At 46.9% G+C, this 21,977-nt stretch overlaps 1 protein-coding gene across 7 annotated transcripts in view; it reads right to left on the bottom strand.

The window, feature by feature from the left end:
* The window catches only part of HIVEP2 (HIVEP zinc finger 2), a 163,214-nt gene that overhangs the window by 43,186 nt on the left and 98,051 nt on the right, over nt 1-21,977 (bottom strand). For 5 of the 7 annotated variants that reach the window (XM_086631204.1, XM_086631202.1, XM_086631206.1 and 2 more), the window contains one exon: nt 20,675-20,772. The exons of the other annotated variants lie outside the window; for them this stretch is intronic. The gene's annotated coding sequence lies outside the window, so the exon portion shown is untranslated. The remainder of the gene's footprint in view (nt 1-20,674; nt 20,773-21,977) is intronic. 7 annotated transcript variants of the gene reach the window in all.

Genomic DNA, 21,977 nt, shown 5'->3' with positions numbered 1-21,977 from the left:
TGCTGACCTTATTATTAAAGACTGAGGCAAAGAAGGCATTAAGGACCTCAGCCTTGTCTTCATCCCTAGTGACTAACGTACCCCCTGAGTCCAGTAGGGGCTGGAGGTGATCTTTAGCCCTCCTTTTGTTATTAATATATTTATAGAAAGACTTTTTGTTGTCCCTTACGGAGCAGGCTAGTCTAAGTTCCAATTGGGCTTTTGCCTCCCTGATTATCTCCCTACATGCCCTAACTTCCTCCCTGTATTGATTCCTGGATGCCTGCCCATTCTTCCAAGACTTGTAGACATCCCTTTTTCTTTTGAGATGTTCCCAAATCTCCTTTGTTATCCAAGCTGGTTTTCAGGGCTGATGGTCTGTCGAAAGGGAAAGCAACTGCTGCTCAGCTCTAGGAAACTCCAGACAGCTTCATACGGGGTTTTCCTTCTCCTGCATCATGCTTGGCACATTCCACCAAATTATTTTTCATTCCACTGGCAGAAGTGGAAGTGAAATAAGCTAATGATCTGGCCCAAAAGTCTCTTGAGTGCTTGTGCTGCACCAATGAAGCTTGTAGACTACAAACAAAAGAACGCATCGCCAACATACAATCATATAAAATGATTTGGGTTGGAAGGGATCTTCAAAGATCATCGAGTTCAACTTCCAAACATCTCCCAGTCCAACCCCCAACATCCCCTTTGCAGACAGGAAAACGAACACATAGCGTACGCACACAAGCCTATGGGGCTTCATGTTTGCTAAGCGACGCTTAAACTAGTTAATCATAGAATCATAGAATCATAGAATGGTTAGGGCTGGAAGGGACCTTCAAAGGTCATCTAGTCCAACCCCCCTGCAAGGAACAGGGATATCTCCAACTAGATCAGGTTGCTCAGGGCCTCATCCAACCTGGCCTTGAACATCTCCAGGGATGGAGCATCCACCACCTCTCTGGGCAACCTGTTCCAGTGTTCTACAACTCTCATGGTAAAAAATTTTTTCCTAATATCCAAACTGAATCTACCTCCCTCTATTTTAAAACCATTACCCCTTGTCCTATCACAACAGGCCCTCCTGAACAGCCTCTCCCCATCTTTCTTGTAGGCCCCCTTGAGGTACCGGAAGACCGCTATAAGGTCACCCCAGAGCCTCCTCTTCTCCAGGCTGAACAGCCCCAACTCTTTCAGCCTGTCCGCATAGGAAAGGTGCTCCAGCCCTCTTATCATCTTCGTGGCCCTCCTCTGGACCCTCTCCAACTGGTCCATGTCCTTCTTATGTTGGGGGCTCCAACTAATAATAATTACTAAGTGTTCCTTGGGATAGCTCCTAACAATCTGAAAAACCGCGCTGCAAAATAAAAGCACGTAGGCTATTTTCATTAAGAGTGAAGTGCAATGTTTAGCACTCAGATCACCTAAGGCAATTAATCAACTTGCTTATTCAGTTGAACCCGTCCCCCTACTTCTCTCTCCCTCGCCCCCTCGCAGGATCTGAGGACACCCTGTTCGCCGGGCGATGGTGAATCACTGCAAGCCAGCGGGCCCGCTCGGTTCCTCAAAAGACACAAAACGTGTAAAAATAGCTCGCCCTAATGAAGCAAGCACAGCGTCAGCAGCCAGATGAGCGTGGGTGATCAGATAAGGGTCTGTTGTTGCAAAGGGCAAATTATTAAGAGAATGCTTCTCCCTCTCTCTCTCTTTTTATTAAGCTTTGTTCTCCCCTTGCTGAAACCAGCCCTCTGCAACGTGTGATAAATGACACCTGACAAGATCGACTCCTCCTGTAATTGCAAGTTCCACACCGGCGCAGGAAGCGGTGCCTCACTACCAGCTGAAGGTACAGTGGAGGTGTCAGTAAAAAAAAAATAAAAATAAATAAATAAAGAGAGGCAAAAAATAAAGCCTAAAAATAGCCAGGACTACCCACTGAGTATGACTGTGTGGGTATATTTAGCTGGTCTAACATCAACTTTTCTTGTTAAAAACACAGCCTTACCTTTATGCAAAACAGCTTCCTGTTTCTAAACATAACTTGGGAAACTTGAGAACATTCAGATTTTGAAATTTTCCCTTTTTCACCGAGATTACGAAACGTTTAAATGTGAAAAGACCAGGTAGACCTTCCATATGAGTTTTGCATCCTCGCACCCTGTAACGAATGGTCAAAAAGAGTTTGCTGTTAGAGCATCCTAACACGGGCCATCGGACCAGGAAACAAATCAGACCCAAAACCAGAGCTGTACCAGCAAACTTCTCCAGGGACCAGAAACAAGACTCAGAGCTGAAGGAAGGGGGTCGAGTCCTACGCCAGCTCCGCTGCCTGTGCCAGCACTGCCCTCGAGAGAAGGCTCTGCCCCACCAGAGGCAGACACATAGGCCTAAAGACTGATGAGATGCAGTTGTGCTTTCACAGCCCTGTTCTGCAAGTCTCATCTACTCTTTGCATCACTCTACATCTAGTTTACATCACTTTACCAGCACAAAGGAGCTTTTAGGAAGGGTGTAAATTCAACTTACTCCCATTTAAGGCACTCCTACGCTGCCTATTAAAGTGGAAAGAGTATAAACAACTGTCTGGCCAAGTGATACATCTCATGAGCAACACCGAGAAGCGCTTCGAACCGCACATTTGAATTTCTGATTCCCGAATACCTGTGCTCACAGGCATTAATGCAGATGCCTTTGGAGCGCTGGCGCTGTACCTGTGCACGCAACCTGGTGTAGTGGAGGGTGTCCCTGCCCATGGCAGGGGGGTTGGAACTAGACGATCTATGAGGTCCCTTCCAACCCAAACCATTCTATGATTCTATGATTCTACGCACGCACGCCACGGCGAGCGGAGATCTGCAGTCGGTCACCACACGGTGTCTGTCCGCTCCGCTCGGCGTCAGCCAAGGGCTTGCCTTGCCCCAGGAACAGCAGGGCTTGTGCCGCGTCCCAGCCCACCTCCGCGCCGCCGGCACTTGCCAGCCTTGCTCACCGTGCCACGCCGACCACGCTTTGAGCCCGCTGCTCATCCCTCCTACTGCGCCACGACTCCTGAAACTTTCATGGGTTTAATCGCAACAGGATGAATTATAGAATCATAGAATCGTCTGGTTGGAAGAGACCCTCAAGATCATCGAGTCCAACCATTCACCCTGCACTGTCAGGGTCCCTAAACCATGTTCCTCAACACCAAATCCACACGGTTTTTAAACACCTCCAGGGATGGGGACTCCACCACCTCCCTGGGCAGCCTGTTCCAATACCTCACAACCCTCCCTGGAAAGAAATTTTTCCTGATATCCAACCTAAATTTCCCCTGGCGCAACTTGAGGCCATTCCCTCTCGTCCTGTCATTCCTAACGTGGGAGAAGAGACCGACCCCCATTTCCCTACAACTTCCTTTCAGGTAATTGTAGAGAGCGAGAAGGTCCCCCCTGAGCCTCCTCTTCTCCAGACTGATCAGTCCCAGCTCCCTCAGCCGCTCCTCACAGGACAAGTTCTCCAAACCCTTCACTAGTTTCGTTGCTCTTATGATGAGCCACAACTATGTTCAGCAGAGATGCTCAGAGACGTTCAGCAACCTGTTTCCAGGGCAACTTTGCACTGCTGCACGCCATGAGTTTTGCTCCCCCTAACCCAAAGGGACTCTCCCAAGGATCCCAAGGCTTCTCCAAAGAATGTCTGCAACTGTTTACAAAGCACATCACTGCAACATGACTACTGGAAGCAATACACGTGCCAACTTCCTAGTGCTCCGCACGAGCTGTGCAAGGAAATGCTCTTGGTTTTTCTGTTTAATATCATGACTCCTTTGGCTGATGCTTACATGAGGGTTTTGTTTCATTATTATGCAGCCTTCCTGTGTGGCTCCACACGCCTCTGATCATTCTGGGGCCAGGGTTAAACAAAAACACAGAGGTTTCTACCAGACCTTTTCTCTCATTTACAACAGGAAAAAAAGTCCACGGTAAGACATTGCCAACTTCCCGTGCCAGATTCAGTCAAAATTATTATTTTGAATTGACAATTTTTATTTTGTTCTGATTCTAAAATGAAAAAAAAAAGTAATTGAATTTGATAAGATTGTATTTTTAACTTTAAATCCAGTGGGAAATCGAGAACATGATCTTCTCTTGATACGCCACGATTAATTCCCATTGATACATCCATTCTTTGTTCAGCATCATAGTTTTGTCTTTTCCTCCTATGCCTTAGCAGTAAATTTAATAGTCACTGATTTTTTGACTAGAATAGATAAACATTATGATGCAAGACAATCAGCTGATGACATTATTCTTCAGACAACTGAATTTTCAGCTGAAATGAAGAGTAAATGTTATTACATTAAAGGAAATATGAACGTAAAAATAATTATTAGTAGGTTTAAACACTGAAGACCATACTCTGGCAGTATATTTACATAAACTTAACAGGAGACTGGACCACGTATTCCAAACCACTCTGAAGTTATAAAGCTAAAAGCACAGTGATCAGAACCTCAGCCTGTGCCCCTACTCGGATTTGGAGCAGAAATTTTGTGTAACAGTTATATATTACCTATCTTTTTAAGACTTTATCTATTTAAAGAAAAATGTACAAAGCAGAAGGTGAAATTATAAAACCAGCGGGAAGCGTATTGGAAAAATGAAAAATTACCTTCACTGTACACTTAAGAAAATATTCGTTGTCACGTGGTATTTTCCAAAACCGTGTAGAACAGGCAGGTGCCTTTTCCCCAAAGCTCTGCACCCCGGGGCCAGCCGCACGTGGTGGGCAGAGCCTGGCAGCTGCCCCCTGGCTCCCCGCGCAATGGGGGCACCAGCAGTGCTGCTGCACCATTTCAGGGGGGTCATGATGGTGAGCCCCCCTACACCCACATGGCCCTTTGGCCTCTGGGCTTTCAGTGTCCCCACAATAGAGAGCTTCAACCGTGCACAAATTCAATTTAGAACCAGGAAACAAGCTGACTGGAGAATAATTTGAGGGAATGAAATGGAAACTTTTCAGTCAGACCCATGCCCTGGTGGTTTGCTGACTGGCCAGCAGACGGGGTGGGAAAGGGGCAGTCACATATCATGGTGGAACAGGGCAAGGGGCTGCATGAGCACATCCAGCCCAGCCCTGTTCAACACCACCTCCCTCCTTGCCCAGGGGCTCCATGGCTGATGGCTCACCTTCTCCTTGCCTCCTCTACTGCCCAAACAACGATGAGGATCTGCTGGACCAGTACAAACTCCACCTGTGGGGGGTTCAAGTGAATGGAAAATTTCTGGTTTCAGTGTCACATACAACACCTGGTCACGGTACAGGCAAGATAATGAGCAGAAGGAAAAAAAAAAAAAAAAAAGGGTGGTAGCTCTTCTTTTCAATAAGTTCCTGTTGTTCCTCTTTCTCCTTTGGCCAATATTTGATGATGATGATTTGATGATGATCTTTGAGGTCCCTTCCAACCCTAACCGTTCTATGATTCTATGATTCTAATATTGAAACTGTGGGTGATGGAAAGTTATCTTCCCGAGTGTAAACCAGTCCCTACCTTGTGCCTCCACAAGCATGTGGCACGGGCAGACTGGGAGCCTGGGCTCAGTGGCTGCCTGCATCTCAGAGATTTCCACAAAACAAGAGTCTACACTCGGTGACAGCACCACCGACGTGGCTCCCGGGGTAGGGGCACCCCACGGCGAATGGAAGCAGCGGCCACCAGCACAGGACAGCAGGGGCGGCTGCAGCGGCAGCCACGGGAGGCAGTAAGAAGATACGGCGTTACGCGACGAGGGGCTGCACCATCTCACATCTTCCTACGTCCTGCCGCAGGTCGCTTTTCCTGCCGCAGCCTTCCCCCCTCCTGCCCCTGCCCGGTGTCACTTTCACCGCTGCGTGCTCCCCTCCCACTCACCGATGTGTCACGCACACCATGATTTATGTCACCTCTCCAGTCTGGCCCGGGATCTCCGGGGTGCCAGCAAGAGACGCAGTCTACGGAATCATAGAATCATAGAATGGTTTGGGTTGGAAGGGACCTCAAAGATCATCCAGTTCCAACCCCCTGCCATGGGCAGGGACACCCTCCACTACACCAGGTTGCCCAAAGACTCATCCAACCTGGCCTTGAACACTCCCAGGGATGGGGCAGCCACAACTTCTCTGGGCAACCTGTTCCAGTACCTCACCACCCTCAATGTAAAGAATTTCTTTCTTATATCTAACCTAAATCTCCCCTCTTTCAGTTTAAATCCATTGCCCCTTGTCCTGTCACTACACGCCCTTGTAAAAAGCCCCTCTCCAGCTTTCCTGCAGCCCCTTTAGGTACTGGAAAGCTGCAATAAGATCACCAAGGAAGGTTGGGATTAATGTTTTATTGGCAATTACAGCGGGCAAGCGGCTCAGCTCATAAGGCAGCTCTCCCCTTGTGAAGACCTGCGGGAGGTGGGAGCAGGTCGCCACGGACCTGGCGCCCGCTGCGCGCCGACACATGTCCTCGATGCTGGGCAAAAGGGCAGGTCCAATTAGGTGTCTTGTATTATTAACGTTCTGCTGCTTCATCTGTTGATCACGTATCCTCCTCTCGGCCTCTCTGCGCCCCAGCTTGTGTAACGCACCGACGTCTGCGGAGGAGCTGCTCTACCCGGGAAAGCTCGATCGGAAAGCTGGTGGAGACGGGACACCCTCCTTTGGCAGACCCAAGCCAGGGGCAGAACGGCCGAGAAGTCGAGCAGACCACTGTAACTAGGATCCTCAAGCTAAAAGATGAGAAATACGAGATATCTGCCCTGCCGACAGCAATAATTACAATGTATTATTAACAAAACTCAGGTTTCATCGTTAACTTGACTCACGTTTCAAGAGCTGATCTCACCCTAACCATCCTCCAAATTACATCCAGCGTTTCCTTCACAGCTGAACCAGTACCAGCAAGGAAGGCTGCTGGTAACTATTACACCGAAAAGAAAGCACAGGTAAAAGTGAGCTATAAACACCACAGTCAAACAGGTGCAAAAAATTACAGACATATTTTAAGTTGCCCAAACCCAGGGCGATCTCACCACTTGGATCTGATCCTGCCAGAAAGACGGAGGAGCCTGTAACTTCAAAGCAGTTGAGAGGAAAGGGCTCGCTGTCCATGTGTGCTGCACAGGGCACAGCTGACGTGACCCTGCTTCTGCAAAGGCTTGACCCCGCTCCCCTCAAAGGTGTCAGTAAAGTCACAGCTCCTCTCTTGGATCTCAAAACATCAGAAAGGCCACCTACATGTTTGCTATAATGAAGCAGCCAACTGTCTCAGTCACGACCCGACCGCTGCAACAAAAGACCCTTGTTTGATTTTGTTCCTCTACCAAGCTCGTCATCAGAGCAACTAAGATCTTCAAAAGCTTTTTCTCAACCTCTAAGTGTGAGATGAAAATGCTGTTTTAATTGTGGATCAGTGAGGTCTGCTTGAGTAAAATAACCCCAATCACTTGGATGCAACTGCGTAAAAACCACCGCTCTTCTAGCAGGGAGCCTAATTGCTCTGCTAGCACCAACAAAGAGCTGCTGGTTCATTAGAGCAAGCTGGAGGAGCTGCCGCTTGCATCTTCACAAGCTGGGAGTATTTGATTGCAAAACCGCTGCAGATGTTTGATCCAAAATTCAGCCTCTGATTTCTGATCAGCAAAACTTAAAAGCAAAGAAGCTACCAGTCTGGTATTTTTCTTCATCGCTTTCTTCAGGGCAACAATTTATTTTTCTCCTTGATCTGTTCAAGGATGTCAAGTCTAATCTTAAGATAGGATTTGGACTTTTATATTCCATACAAACCTGCTTAGCAAAAAAAAAGTAGCAAGAACAGAACTGATGTGAACCAAACCGCCGTTTCAGACGACATCTGGAAGAAGCTGGCAGTTACGTCGCTATCCCACAGCCTGACCGCACCAGGACCTTGCCAGAAGGTGCAAAGGGCAGAGGAAGGCCAGGAAGAGGCCAGCAGTGGCCAAAGGCAGCCACGCTTCCTGCTGGCTGCTCAGAGCAGGTTTGGAGGGCAGGTGACCGGGCAGATGGCAGAGGAAGCATACTTCCATCTTGTCCAACCGGGAAACGATTTGCTGAATCACACTAAAGGGGAACGTGGCAGCTGGTCCCGCCGAGACATCCAGGAGCTCATCCGCCTGTTGCAGGGGTCCTCAGGTGCAGGTCTGTGCCCCTTCTGGGAGCCCACGCTGCTGCGCCCCGCTTCGTCTGTCCGCTCCCTCCTTCCCTCCCCATACAGCTTGGATAAACCACTGCCATGCTTTACGCTTTAAGAACATGTATTTCTGTTTCTTTTTCCTTCACAACCAACTTTCTGAACGGAAAACATAAATCTAATTTCAGGCAGATGCCTGCCTCAGCAAGTCTAACAAAGCAGCTTATTTTCTCCAACTCAAACCCCACAGGTGAATAGGTTCACGTACGGGCTCAGGCATATCTGCACAAAGAGATCCATTTGCCTGAGCTTTTGCAACGAATTCTTGGCAGCCAGAGGGACACCACAAGTGCATCCAGTTGTTTTTCATTTTTTAAAGAAAAGGTTACTTACACCTCTAGGAACAAAGAGCTACTGAGGTTGCGTACGAAGTGCACCACCCATGGATTCAAATCCAAATCTTAACATTGACATGAAAATTCAAGGTGCAAAGAGTAACTTTCCCCCCCTCCCCCTTTTTATGCAGTTTGAATCAGCTCGTGGGAAACTTAAATATTCTACCAGTGAAATGGAAAGTGGATTAAATCAGTACAACATAAGCCTCCAAGACAGCGGAAAACTCCACATGGGATGCTCTCGGGAAAATCACTCAAACGCACTGCTTCTCAGCACGCTGCGGGCTCGGGTAGGTCGGCTCTTTACACAGCCAGGACCATGCTCTGCTTCTCACCCAAGGTGCTCGTCAAGATTGGAAACCAAAACCTTCTCTTCTGACAGGTCATGAATTAAATAACTACAGCTGGTTTCCACGCTCTCTTTCCTTCTGCAATCTCACATGGAAACAATAAAAGTACTGGCACTGTAAATTAGTTCTAGAGGTATCTTTTTAATCCCAAAGCTGCTGCAAGATATTTCTTCTCTGGTAGCAGTAACAGTGAGCTCAGGAAGCACGAAGCACCTGCCAGCATTAAAAGAAGAGCACATCTAAAACCACAGGTCCCAGTTGTTAAAGTGCTGCTCGTTACAGGAATTTCATCTATGCTCACACTCTGCCAGAGCAGTCCAGGTAATAACAGCAATACCAAACAACAAGGAAAAAGTTAAAGGAGCACTAATATAAATGGGACAGCATTGTTCACTGACATTTTTAATACCCAACAGTGTTGATCCACCCATGAGCACGTCTGGATTTATAGCAAGGGAAAGAGTAAATGCATGACTACTCCACAGAAAGTTTCTATTTCAAAAAGTATCTGTGTTGCCTGAAAATCAAGATCACACTGCTGAAATTCCCACCCGTCCAATACTTTTCTGTTTCCTCCTTGGTTTTCTTTTTCTCTCTACAGTGAACTGAGCTGCTCTAAGATTATTTTTCTGGGATTTTCAGCCAAAGTAGATACAGGAGCAACTGTGGGCAAGCACTGAGGGCATCGAGCCCACAAGAGATTTAGCCTTTGTCCCCCATGAGAAATGGATACAATGCCAGCTTGAGTGGACTCTGAGTCGTGTTTCTAAATAGAGAGAAGGTGAAATCAGGCGAACCTACCTCTTGCTCAAATACTATTCTTTCCTCAGTATCCCTCTGTTCTCTAGAAAACTGGTCTTCTCCCTGTTGGTGACCATTTGTGCAGGCACAGGATCCAAACTCTTTCCCACTGCGTCCTCATCATCTGCATGTTGTCTACCTCTCTATCGACAGCTTCCAATAAAAGCTTCCTTTAATAGAGTTGTCCTGACTCACAGGTAGGGGGGGAGGGAAGCTGACCTCGCTGCAGCATCAAGAGTCTCTGACGCATTTTGGGAGGCTGTGGTTTCGGGTCTGAAAGACTTCAGCCTTGTTTTCAGCTAAGTTTTACACATTTAGCTTCCAAAACATCACCCTACAGCTCCACGTCCATGTGCGACTCAATGTTTAGCGGTTTGGCGTAACGCTTTTCAGGGCTTTAGCCGTACGCTCAGCAAATTAGCAGGACTCACCAGCAGAAGAGAGTTTCTCAGAAACGCAGCCACCCAGGCTCCTCGCTGGCTCCACCTCTTGTCCACCCACTCCCAGTTTCAGACATTTCACATTCCAAAACTGGAAGTGTCTATGCAACACAAGGTCACGTTATTGCACAATGCGCTCCGCTCCTTCTAAGAGTCACCGCATCCTCAAAAGTGCATCAACTCTAACAGCAGGAGAGCTGTTTACGGTGAATTTCTATCTGAGTGGGAGTATTTGCTCCAAGAATCTTATAACGAGGACATGAAGTGTATGAATCTCCCCTACATTTGGTAAAATTGTTACCAAGACGGCATTTATTTAATATTTCCTTAGCAGTATTCCTTCCCCTTTTTAGCTGCTTTTTGAAAAATTGAGAATTAATTTTTACACATCCCCAAAGTATTTCTGTGCTGGCTAATTTTAGGACACACTAAACAGAACAATTTCTGCCTCTCTCAAATTTAGAACTGAGGCCATTCGTAGGTTTTGCAATGCAACTGTGAAATACAACTGATCGTCACCACGGTAGGTTTTGCTGATCTTTTTTTCTTGCCAAATGGTCTGAATGATTGCTGTGATCCCTCTTCTGCACTTAATCTTCACATTCTAACAGGTGAACGAAAACTCCAGTTTCGATTGCAACTGAAGAACTTCTAGGACAGGGGATTAAAAGTGAGGTGGGCTTTATTTTTTTCCCCAAACAACAGTACACAGGTGGAAATGGTGGTGTCCTGTGTTATCTTTGAAACTGTGTTCAGCTTTTCAGGTACAATTAAGTCTTCGCTGTTAGCATGGAAAGCCTATCCGGTGCTTCCTTGAATGCCAGTGAGTTATGTTGGAATCTCCTAAAGTTCTTCATAAGCTGTCAGAGTATGAGGGAGAGGGAAATAGAATCCTAGGAGAGGGGCAGAACGAGGGACGGAGGAGGACTTCTGCACTTATCTGTTTCATTAGATGCCCTGGCACCGTGCTCTGCTGTAGGTAAGGGCAGCCCGGGATTTTCACTCTGAGTCATTCATTTGGAAGATCTAACATGACCGAGAGTCAACTGCCCTTTGTCCCATGGAAGAGATACTTAAAATGGAGCTAATGGTTTAAAGTTACTTAGCTTCTGTTCTGTCTCTGTGCAAGCCAAAGGTTAGACTGTAATATTTAACCACAGCTCCCGTGCCTTTCTGAGAAGCGCAGAGGAGGCTGCCCGAAGGAAAGTCAGACATCTGCCACGCTGCTTCCTGTGTGCACGGGGTGAAGACATCTCCACCAGCCTTCAGCCTCGTGAAGACAGTGAGTTTCCTCCAATACAGTGGCTGTCATGCAGCGTACATTCTGGTCCAGCCCATTTGCTCCCGAGGGAGACATCTCCCTCAAGGACAGCAGGGGCTAGTCCTCTGTGCACGCCACCAGCCACAACTGTCAAACATGCCAGGTGGCCACCATGCCACATAGCCAAAGTAGAACCGGCTGCACGTCTGCATGAGAACAGGATGAAGAGCCAATGAGGGAAGCAAGAAAAAGATTCATAAAAGTCTGGAGACACAGTGCAGCAAGGAGAACGCAGCACCGACTACAAATCTTGGGGAACTATTCAAACTGTTACTTTAAAAACCAGAAGTGGTACATGCATTCATCCTTTTTAAACGTTCATCCATAAGAGGTCACTGTGTCATACAACGAACACCCTGGTGTCAGCAGCATTCCTCTCTCCCTTCCCACATGCTCAGCACCAGGTGTCCAGTCACCTCCAGCAACGTCCCAGCCACTACCCAGCTGCCCTTCCCAGGGACAGTGAGGGCAGGCAATAAAGCAAGACGTGTGGGAGTCCTTCACTTTGATCGTGTGACCTTAGTCAATTTTACCATCACTTAAACATACTTACTTTTTATCCTCCGTTAATCTCAAACGGAATCCAAGAGTTTTACAACCCACATAGATGTTTTAAATAACCAGTAAAAAACACAGAAAAACTTTGGCAACTGAGTTTGAACAGCAAACATACAAGCTCACAAGTGGCCAAAGCTCCTCTGGTTTCCCAGATTTTGGGGCCTCTATTTTAGAATCTATTTCACTATGACATTATTTTTTCAGTAGTTAGTAGACTTTTTCACAAGGGTGACTACAATACAGTGTAGGACATGGAGGACTGTCAAGGAGACCTGCCCACAGGAACTCGTTGAGCATAAAGTTTTCATACTGTCATTCACCACGAGGTGAGAGGGAATCACAGGCAGATGTGACTTAATGGCAACTGAAACTGGTTGAGCTCAGTTCAGCTCGCTGGAGATCTTCCTCACAGAGTAATGTGACTTAAAGGGAAGTATTTCATTCAGAGATTTCCATGGGAAAACAAAACTAAAAAAATAAAAATAGCAATACGGAGATTTTCCAGTGGAAAACTTGTTCTTGTGGAAATTCCACTTTCAGTTGACAAATTGTTTTTATGGGAAATTCCTAAGGAGCTGTAGGCACAGCCCTCATGCTGAGAAGTTTAAAAGCAGCTCATGTCTGACCCTGTGCCCTCAGATTTCCCACATCAGATAAACTGCAAGAGCAGAGCCCTCATCTCTCTCTTACTCCCATGCAGACCCCGCAGCACACACGTGGTCCCACCGTGGGCATCACAGTGTATTGACCACAGCAGCAGTCCCCACGTGGTTACAGATGGGATGCTTGAAGGATTAGTCTTTTCATGTCCCAAATCAAGATTAATTACAGGCTCTCATATTTAAGCTGCCCCTAATGCTCTGATACTCGTAAAGCTGTCGTTGACTTCAGCAACAGGTTTACCTGTGCTAGGGACTGCAGGCTTGGGAGAGTCTTAAACAAAGCTCCTCATAGTAGGCTGTACAAGGGAGACAGAACTCGGGGCTGATTTATGTGGGATTATGTGAACGGTCCCAAATCATGGGTGCAACTCCATCGTTATTAACTGTTTTACACTGGCTTAAACTCATCATTAAGATCTACACACTCTGCAGCTAACATTACAGAGAGTAAGACAAAGATTTTTACTAAGCGTGCTAAGGGTCTTCTAAATTTGCAGGAGGAGTACTGAGTAAGTGTCTCCTTTACGGAGTGATATTAGAAAAGTGTAAACCATTCATTATAATGCATCGTCTTTCTATCAACCATTTTAGCATGAATCATCATACTGTGTAAACAGGCTAGAAATCATATTTATAGAACCACAGAGTCATAGAATACCAGGTTGGAAGGGACCTCAAGGATCATCTGGCCCAATCTTGCTTGGCAAAAGCACGGTCTAGACAAGATGGCCCAGCACCCTGTCCATATTTACAGCAGAGCTCAAGGGATCTCAGAAAGTCAGAGGAAGGAAAAAGCTATTAGGCAGGCTTGTACAACCCCTCACAGTCCAGAAAGGTCCAGAAAGCACCTAAATCATTCACTTGCAGCGATTTACAGTATTTCTGTACCAACCCTGTATTTTCACACTAACGCATTTTTAACACAAAGTTCAATGTAGATCCCTGCGAGTAAAAAAAAATAAAATAATTCTACTGACAGCACAGGACTGGTCTTCAGTTTACTCTCAAGGGTAGACCTTGCCTCTTTCCCCACTGCCTCCCGTCCCACGTAGCCTATCCAACAGCAGAGCGGCTGCAGCATCCCCGAGCCGAGCTGAGCTGGCGGAGCCGTGGCAGGAGCGGGAGCCCCAAGGTGCCATTGAGGAGGCTGTCGGCAGCTGGCTGCCTGCCAGGCGCTGCGGGCGACGAGGTGAAGGAGTGGACAAAGGCCACTGCTCAGCTGTTGCCGTGACCTTCAGCTATGCTGATCTGCAGCAGAAAGGCACCCCCCGGCCATGCTCGTGTTTCTAAACCGCGTGCTTGCTCGGCTCTCCGCAACGCTACGCACGCACGTACGATGCCCAGTGCGTGCGCGTGCATGGCCCGGCTCCGTACTGCGCACGGGGCCAACGAGTTCCCCGCTACCCCTAACCAGAAAATGGCTGGCCAGCTCCATCAGGGTTACTGCTGCTCTGCACCCAGGGAGCGCGGCAACCGCACGTGCTCACCGAGGCGTGAAAATCATAGAATCATAGAATCATGGAATGGTTTGGGTTGGAAGGGACCTCAAAGATCATCCAGTTCCAACTCCCCTGCCATGGGCAGGGAAACCCTCCACTACGCCAGGTTGCCCAAAGCCTCATCCAACCTGGCCTTGAACACTGCCAGGGATGGGGCACCCACAACTTCTCTGGGCAACCTGTGCCAGTGCCTCACCACCCTCACAGTGAAAAATTTCTTCCTTAGATCCAATCTAAATCTGCCCTCTTTCAGTTTAAATCCATTGCCCCTTGTCCTATCACTACACACCCTTGTCCAAAGTCCCTCTCCAGCTTTCCTGCACCCCCTTTAAGTACTGGAAGGCTGCTATAAGATCACCCCGGAGCCTTCTCTTCTCCAGGCTGAACAGCCCCAACTCTCTCAGCCTGGCTCCATAGCAGAGGTGCTCCAGCCCTCGGATCATCTCTGTGGCCTCCTCTGGACCCGCTCCAGCAGCACCATGTCCTTCTTGTGCTGGGGACTCCAGAGCTGAACACAGTATTCCAGGTGGGGTCTCACGAGAGCAGAGCAGAGGGGCAGAATCCCCTCCCTCACCCTGCTGCCCACGCTGCTTTGGATGCAGTCGCATCAAAAAAAATCATACACACGAGATCTAACTGCAAAGCAACATGAATTTCAGAGATCAGTCTAAAAAATCCTACATCTCTCCACCCGAAGGAGTTATTCTTTTGGGACATCACAGTAACAAAATACAATCGGAATGAAAAATCTTATTGATACAAGCTTTGTTATTGAAGTGACAAGAAGGGCATTTATTTTCAGAGTCAGACGCTCAAAGGAATAACCCCACATGCTAGCCAGTGTAAGATGTCTTTTCCAGTATAGAACAGAGACAGCTCTACTATGCTGAAACACATGTGGTAAGAGAAGAGGGCCCAGGCTCTTCTCCATATTCTCCGCATACCTGCTACTATCGCACAGCTGCTCTCGAGTCTACAGTTTCCTGTGCAGTACAAACTGCATACCACTTCCCCTACAGAAAAAAAAAAAAAAATAAAAGCCTTGCTTGTTCTTAATTGACGATGGAAATACTGTCATATTTTCCACTAGCCAAGCTTGAAACCATTACTGAACGAACCTTCATTAATTTTTCCACAACATTTTGCAGAAATGTCAGGAAACAGCTGCACCAGAAATGATTAACTGTCCTTATCGTTAGGGCTTCATTGGCCAACTTCAAATTAGATAGGTTTTCTTCTTGCAAAACTCTATGTTCAGTGATGTTTTCTGTCATTCTTTAGTTGACTGTCTCAAGACACTATTTTCTCTTCAAAAGTCTCCGATTACACAGGTTCAGTGGCACACAGACGTTTTACGACCAGTGGAAGAATTTGTACAGTTTGGAGCTGCATACTTCTAGGAAAAGATTACTTCCTGCAGATTGCTCAGCTGTGTCTTTCTTGGATCAAATTCAATGAAATTCACAACTTGCAGTCAAATTGTATTTGCCAGTCAGACTGAATCCATTACACTGACATAAACTCTTCTTGCTGCATTTTCTTACTCCTTTCCTCTCCTGTCCTACTCTTTTCCTTTCCCCTTTTCTCTCCCCACACTCTCTCACCTCTTCTTTGAGCTATACCATGTGTCAAAGCTTATCATACAATGCCCTGCACATTTTCTGGCAAAAACAAGTGGAACAGCATACATCATCATTCCAAACATGCAACCACCGAGATGCTAGAAGGCTTGGTACAAAATAAGAGTGCAGCCATCTGGAGATAACTGCTTAGCGTGGATCTGAGATTCCCAGCTGGCTGAAACTTTGCAGTCTCAGAACTTTTTAGCGAAGCACCAGTGAGCAAGAGTCTCTGCTCACATGAATTTGCACAGGGCACTGGATATTATGTAATTTTTCAAAATGTAAATTCTTCCAATTTCTGATAAGAACACGGCAACAAAAAACGAGGTTCACGGCATTACTTTTAAAGATGGACAACTGCTACAGTTCCTTGTTTCTGTTTTGAAATATTTAATTTAGCATTGCTACAGCACGGAACGTTACAATAATTCTGCATATATGTCACCGGCAGATTTAAAATTGAAGTTGTTCACTCTACGTCTTCACTGAAGCTGCAGGTAACCTTCTGATACTTTTAAACAGAGGAAAATATAGATGCAAATAGGGAAATACATGTATCAAAAGTTACATGAAACGAATTCCATCAAGTGTGGTTCGGTGTTGATACTGTTGTCACACCCTACCCCTAACAAAAGGTAGGTTACTTCCAGAAATGACACTGGCACATAAATAGAGGTTTATCTAGGTGTTACAGAGAAAGAATCCTTCCTGCTGCCTGTAATGCAAAACGATTTGCAGTTCTTGCTTTTTAAACAGGTCTCTTCCACAGCAGCATGTGTTGCAGCACTCAATCCACGGGCAGCTCTGCTCAGAAGGAGCTGGCCACCAATGACCTCACGCTGTGCTAGGTCAACTCCTGAACATCTTCATTGCCTTCAGCAGGTACACGTACAGCTTGCAGATCCTGGCCCAGAATGCCTAACACAGGCCAGCATTGCTATTTAATTGGTGCAGTGCTACAACAGAAAAATAAACCTGTTTTTAAATCACTCTACCAAGATACTTGCTTAGATAGCAGAAATTGCAGTACGCTATTTTCTACTTAAAATACGCATGAATATAGATGAGTTCTATTTACAAGATCAGAAATGCTGCCAAAAGTAGCCAGGGTTTTTTTTAAGGGTTCAATTTTATAACACGCAACGCCGAATTTCTCCTTCACGCCATCCTTCTCTGCCTCTGCTGTAGTTTGAAAAGAGCAGCTGGCGGTGCCGGAGGATTTCAAGGACCGTGTCCTTCCACGACACGGCACGCTAACACGCTGCCGGCCATCGTACAGCCCGTGGCTGCAGGCGAGACGCACGAAGCGCTGTCGTGTACGGGGAAAAAACCAGAAGCTAAGCTGTTAGACCTCATTAACCAAGCCCTGATTTTTAGTTTTCGGGGGAGGCTCTGACATAAACGGAATCAGAAGAGAAATGTCGCACCTCCTCGCCAGCACAAGGGTGTCGCGGCTTCCCGAGGGGACGAGGGCTGGCAGGGGCAGGATTTTTTGCTTCCCGACCTCATCCTGCACCGGCCCGCGGCGGGACGCAGCGCTCGCCCGCAGCCGGCAGCACCGCCGGCGCCCGGGGCACTGCGGTGGTGGGAGCAGCGAGCAGCAGTTCAGCCACGGCGGCGTTTGGGAGACTTTGCAGCAGCCGTTTCGGCCGCCTCCGGATGTTTTTGAGTCTCTTTCTTCCCACCCCAGGCCGTCGGAGAACTAGGAAGGGGGATTTGTTGTCCCACCACCCTGCTCAGCCACCTCCTGGACGTGTGTCATGGTTTTAGGCTGATCCAGCAACTAAAACTCACACAGTCTCTCCTTCTCCAGTAAAGTAGAGAGGAGAAAAATATAATAAAGGGACAGAGGGATGAGACAAGAACAGAGGGAGCACCCACCAACCATGGTCCTGGGCAAAACGGGGGGGGGGGGGTTTCAACCTAACCCACGACAACGTGGAAGAAGAAACATGTTTCTCTTCGCTCTGACTAAGAGCGGGACAAGAAATGAGTGTTCTTGCTTCCCCCCCACCCTCGAGTTTGCACCTCTTGAGCTGAAACCGCAAGGAAGACGCAAGCCTCCTCCTGTTCACACCACTAGCGGTGAGCAGCAGGATCTAGGGGCGATGTCACAACAAAAAGAGAAACCTTGAACTTGCTTCACCCTTTGCACAGCCATTTCTATTTGGGCAAAGTGGATAACGGCTCCTTTAGCGCGAGGCGAGCGGCATTTTACGCCCGCTCGGCATTCCCTTTACCCAGGTATAAACAGCAAAAGGTTTCGGGGTAGATAGAGAATCGGGACCAGTATCTCCGAAGGATTCTCAGCCAAGAGAAAGCAGCTAGTCCTCCACACCACAGCTTGTGCAATCTCGCTCTGCCCAAAGAATCATTCCCTGCAGGGTGCCTGGGACTGCTGGTTTGGCAGCGTTGCATGATCCGGTCTTCAGAGCAAAGGTGCCTTCCTGTCGCCCCTTATCTAGCGGTGCAATCGGACTGCAAGCTTTCACCTGGGAAGTAGGCAGTAATGGGGTGCAGTTTCTTAATGGGAGCCTTTTATTAGCTCACACAGCTATTCACTACCCTACCACTACCAAGTGCTCGCCCTAATACCCTTAGCACGCGAGGCAGTGGTACGTATTGTCACCGTTACAATAACGTTGGTCTGAACTACGTTCGTTGAGAGCATCTATTCTAAAATCCAATTGTTCCAAACAAAAAAGCAAAGCGTGCCGTTACTCGACTGGCACACTGTCAGGGAGAGTTCTCAGCGTACAAGACAGACACAGCAAGAAAGCCCAACGCACAGAAGTACCATGAAGATACACCTGAAAAAAACTGTGCTAAAACCCCACTTCAGAGGATGGCCGCCATGCTCTTCTGCACCAAAGTTCTCAGTTTTCTACGTAAATCCTGCGTGGTGAGTCAGGCCATGGATAGTTTCTGTACTGCAGGAATATCCCATTACTTCTGTTTATAAATTTCACACGCTCTTAGTGCTTCCCAAACTGGCAACAGAGCTCAGGGGTGCATGAGGACAGTTTGTTTTCCTGCTGAACTTCCAACAGAAATTCCACAGGACCTCTGGAGGGGATGATGCCATGGTTTTTTGCCGACATGTTTATTGGTGACACCCCTGCTGACAGCTGTCCATTTGCACGCCCCTCACCCACCCAGCTGGGATGCCAGGCTGCACGGAAGGATCTGGGTTGGCAATCAGGGACTGCAGAGGGGGAAGAGTGCAGTGCAGACACACAACTTCCATTGCAGGGACTTGGAGAAGGATCCCTAAGAAGAGACAGCCCATACAGCACCACTGTGGACTGCAGAATATTTGGGATCAGCTCCAGGTTTGAGTAAAGGTTCAAGGGATAGCCCGTCTCAATTTAACCCCCTCTGTTCTTTCCTTCAATTCATATATAAAATTAAATGTAGGTTCAACACCATTTACATAGTTCCGAAAAACCTGGGAGGTTTATCTCAAAATATGTTCTGCGTTTTCTTTGACACCTTCTCCTGTGGTCATGATATCACAAGACAATCTCTGTTGTCTTCCTTATATTCCTACCTCCTATGGTTGCAGCTAAATACTGGATAATTAAAAAAAACTCCAGAAGGCCAATGAGAAAGATCAAACTTTTTCTTAACTTTTCACTATTTCAAGCCAGTCTCATTAAATTCTGAGGGTTAACAATTCTCTGACCAACAAGGATGCACTTGTATGGAGAAGATGAGAGCAAATCATAGAATCATAGAATCATAGAATGGTTAGGGCTGGAAGGGACCTTCAAAGGTCATCTAGTCCAACCCCCCTGCAAGGAACAGGGATATCTCCAACTAGATCAGGTTGCTCAGGGCCTTGTCCAACCTGGCCTTGAATGTCTCCAGGGATGGAGCATCCACCACCTCTCTGGGCAACCTGTTCCAGTGTTCTACAACTCTCATGGTAAAAAATTTTTTCCTAATATCCAACCTGAATCTACCTCCCTCTATTTTAAAACCATTACCCCTTGTCCTATCACAACAGGCCCTCCTGAACAGCCTCTCCCCATCTTTCCTGTAGGCCCCCTTGAGCTTCTCAGTGCCTCAGGTCTCCTACAGCCACAAAAGTAACCGTCCGTACTGCACGCGGGCGCAGTTTTTGAGACAACGTAAAATTGAAGGTTGTCCAACCTGCGACTACTAATCCAAATAAACATGGAGCTGCAACGAGTAGCTGGGAACGGACCTTTTCTTGACAAGATAAACTGGCTTTTGAATCATCTGATGCCATGGTAAGCCTCCTGCTGGGATCACTAACTTTAAGCTAGCTTGGGTGTCATTATACTGCACTGTCAGCACTTTCGTAACTGCAGTTTATACGTGCCCAAGTGTTCAAGACCCAAAGGAAAAAAACCAAACACGTGCCCAAGTGTTCAAAACCCAAAGGAAAAAATAAACCTTGAACACTTTCGCAAATGGTGCAACTCGAAACAGCAAGATGGTCAAACAGGAATCACCAATCCACACTTTAGTTCAATTTCAAAATGAAAACAAAAAACACGTTTCAGATCTCAAAACCCCACCCACCATTTCCTCTTGTATTTTTACAAGTACATTTTTCTGTTTATTTGGTTCAAAAAGCGTGCTCCCTGGATACTTGACGCAAGAACTGCACAGAGGTGGGAAAGTGGAAAACCAAAGACCTGGACAGAGCAAAGACAGCACTTCCAAATGAACACAACCCATAACCTGCCCGAAAAGAGAAACGCCTCTGATCTCAGCAAGAGCTGACTTCAGTTGAAACAAAAGGACACACAATCAGCATTTAAATGTGACTGACTTCCACATGAAGCCTTCTTAGGATGAAAAACTATTCATCCAGGGGCTGTGCCCTCGGTTTGCTCAAACCCATCCTTTCTCTGCTCTCCTACCTGGCTACTGCTGTCAAAGGTGCAAGTGAGTAGTGGTTCCAGTCAAGGCAATTTGGTTCACTGCTCCAGCGACTATGGCTGCTGACTCTCTTCTCCACCTATTTGGAAAACAAATATGGAAGATTTTTAAGGACTGTGGTCAATTCAGCCCGCTGTTTGATTTCAAAACCTAATTGACATTATGGCATTGGCTACATCAATATGTGTAAGAACTTCAGAGATTCAGTCACAGTCCTTCTTGCCACTCGGGCCTCTTCCCCTCAGAGCAACGTGGCACCAGCAATCAGGAGCTGTCCTCCAGTTCACAACTTGCTGTGGGCTAGAATACATGTCAACTAATATATTCCAAGGTGAAAATAATAAACATACAGGACCAAAAGGTGCACACAATGAAGCATTTTCAAACACGATGTATACAACAAGCAGTGTAAACACACAAACACGGAGTGCCTTTGTAGTGTATTTACCTTTAGGTCTTGTGGTTCCAGGTATTCTGCCTAATTTCTGCCTAATTTTGCAAAGATCATGCCCAAATCAGAATTTAAGAGCACATATTTTTGATTAAATCATAGAATCATACAATCATGGAATGGTTAGGGTTGGAAGGGACCTCAAAGATTATCTAGTTACAACTAGATGCAAATCCAAATGCAAATACTTTTACGAAATCAGAGCAGTACAATTGTCTTTCATTCCGCTTCTTTCCCGTCTAGCGCTGTGCTTTAAAAGTGAGATCATCTCTAAAAATTCCCTCTCCATATGATGCTAGCCTGTCTTAGAAAATAAGTTATTAACGTACACTGTGAAAATCACTCTGGTGCTCTAGGAAAGACCACAAAAAGGCATTTTCTGTATACAAATGACCTGCTGTACATGTGTATGCAGGAGTGTACGCACATGTGTGTGTCCCAGGCACAGAGCACCAGTAGACATGTTCATTAACGTGTTTGACGCGTTAGACAGCTCCAGGCTGCCCTACTTACACCTGCAGGGAGGGCGTTATTGAACACATGGAGGTTACCTGTAATCAGGGCATACAGGCAATGCGCCAGGAATTGGTTACTTCCATCTAATTTCATAGAATCATAGAATCACAGAATGGTTTGGGTTGGAAGGGACCTCAAAGATCATCCAGTTCCAACCCCCCTGCCATGGGCAGGGACACCCTCCACTACACCAGGTTGCCCAAAGCCTCATCCAACCTGGCCTTGAACACTGCCAGGGATGGGGCAGCCACAGCTTCTCTGGGCAACCTGTTCCACTGCCTCACCGCTCTCTGAGTGAAAAATTTCTTCCTTATATC

The sequence above is a fragment of the Tauraco erythrolophus genome, chromosome 2 (genome assembly GCF_009769465.1).
Source record: "Tauraco erythrolophus isolate bTauEry1 chromosome 2, bTauEry1.pri, whole genome shotgun sequence".
Classification (NCBI taxonomy): Eukaryota; Metazoa; Chordata; class Aves; order Musophagiformes; family Musophagidae; genus Tauraco; species Tauraco erythrolophus.
This window is presented reverse-complemented; position numbering and strand designations above follow the sequence as displayed.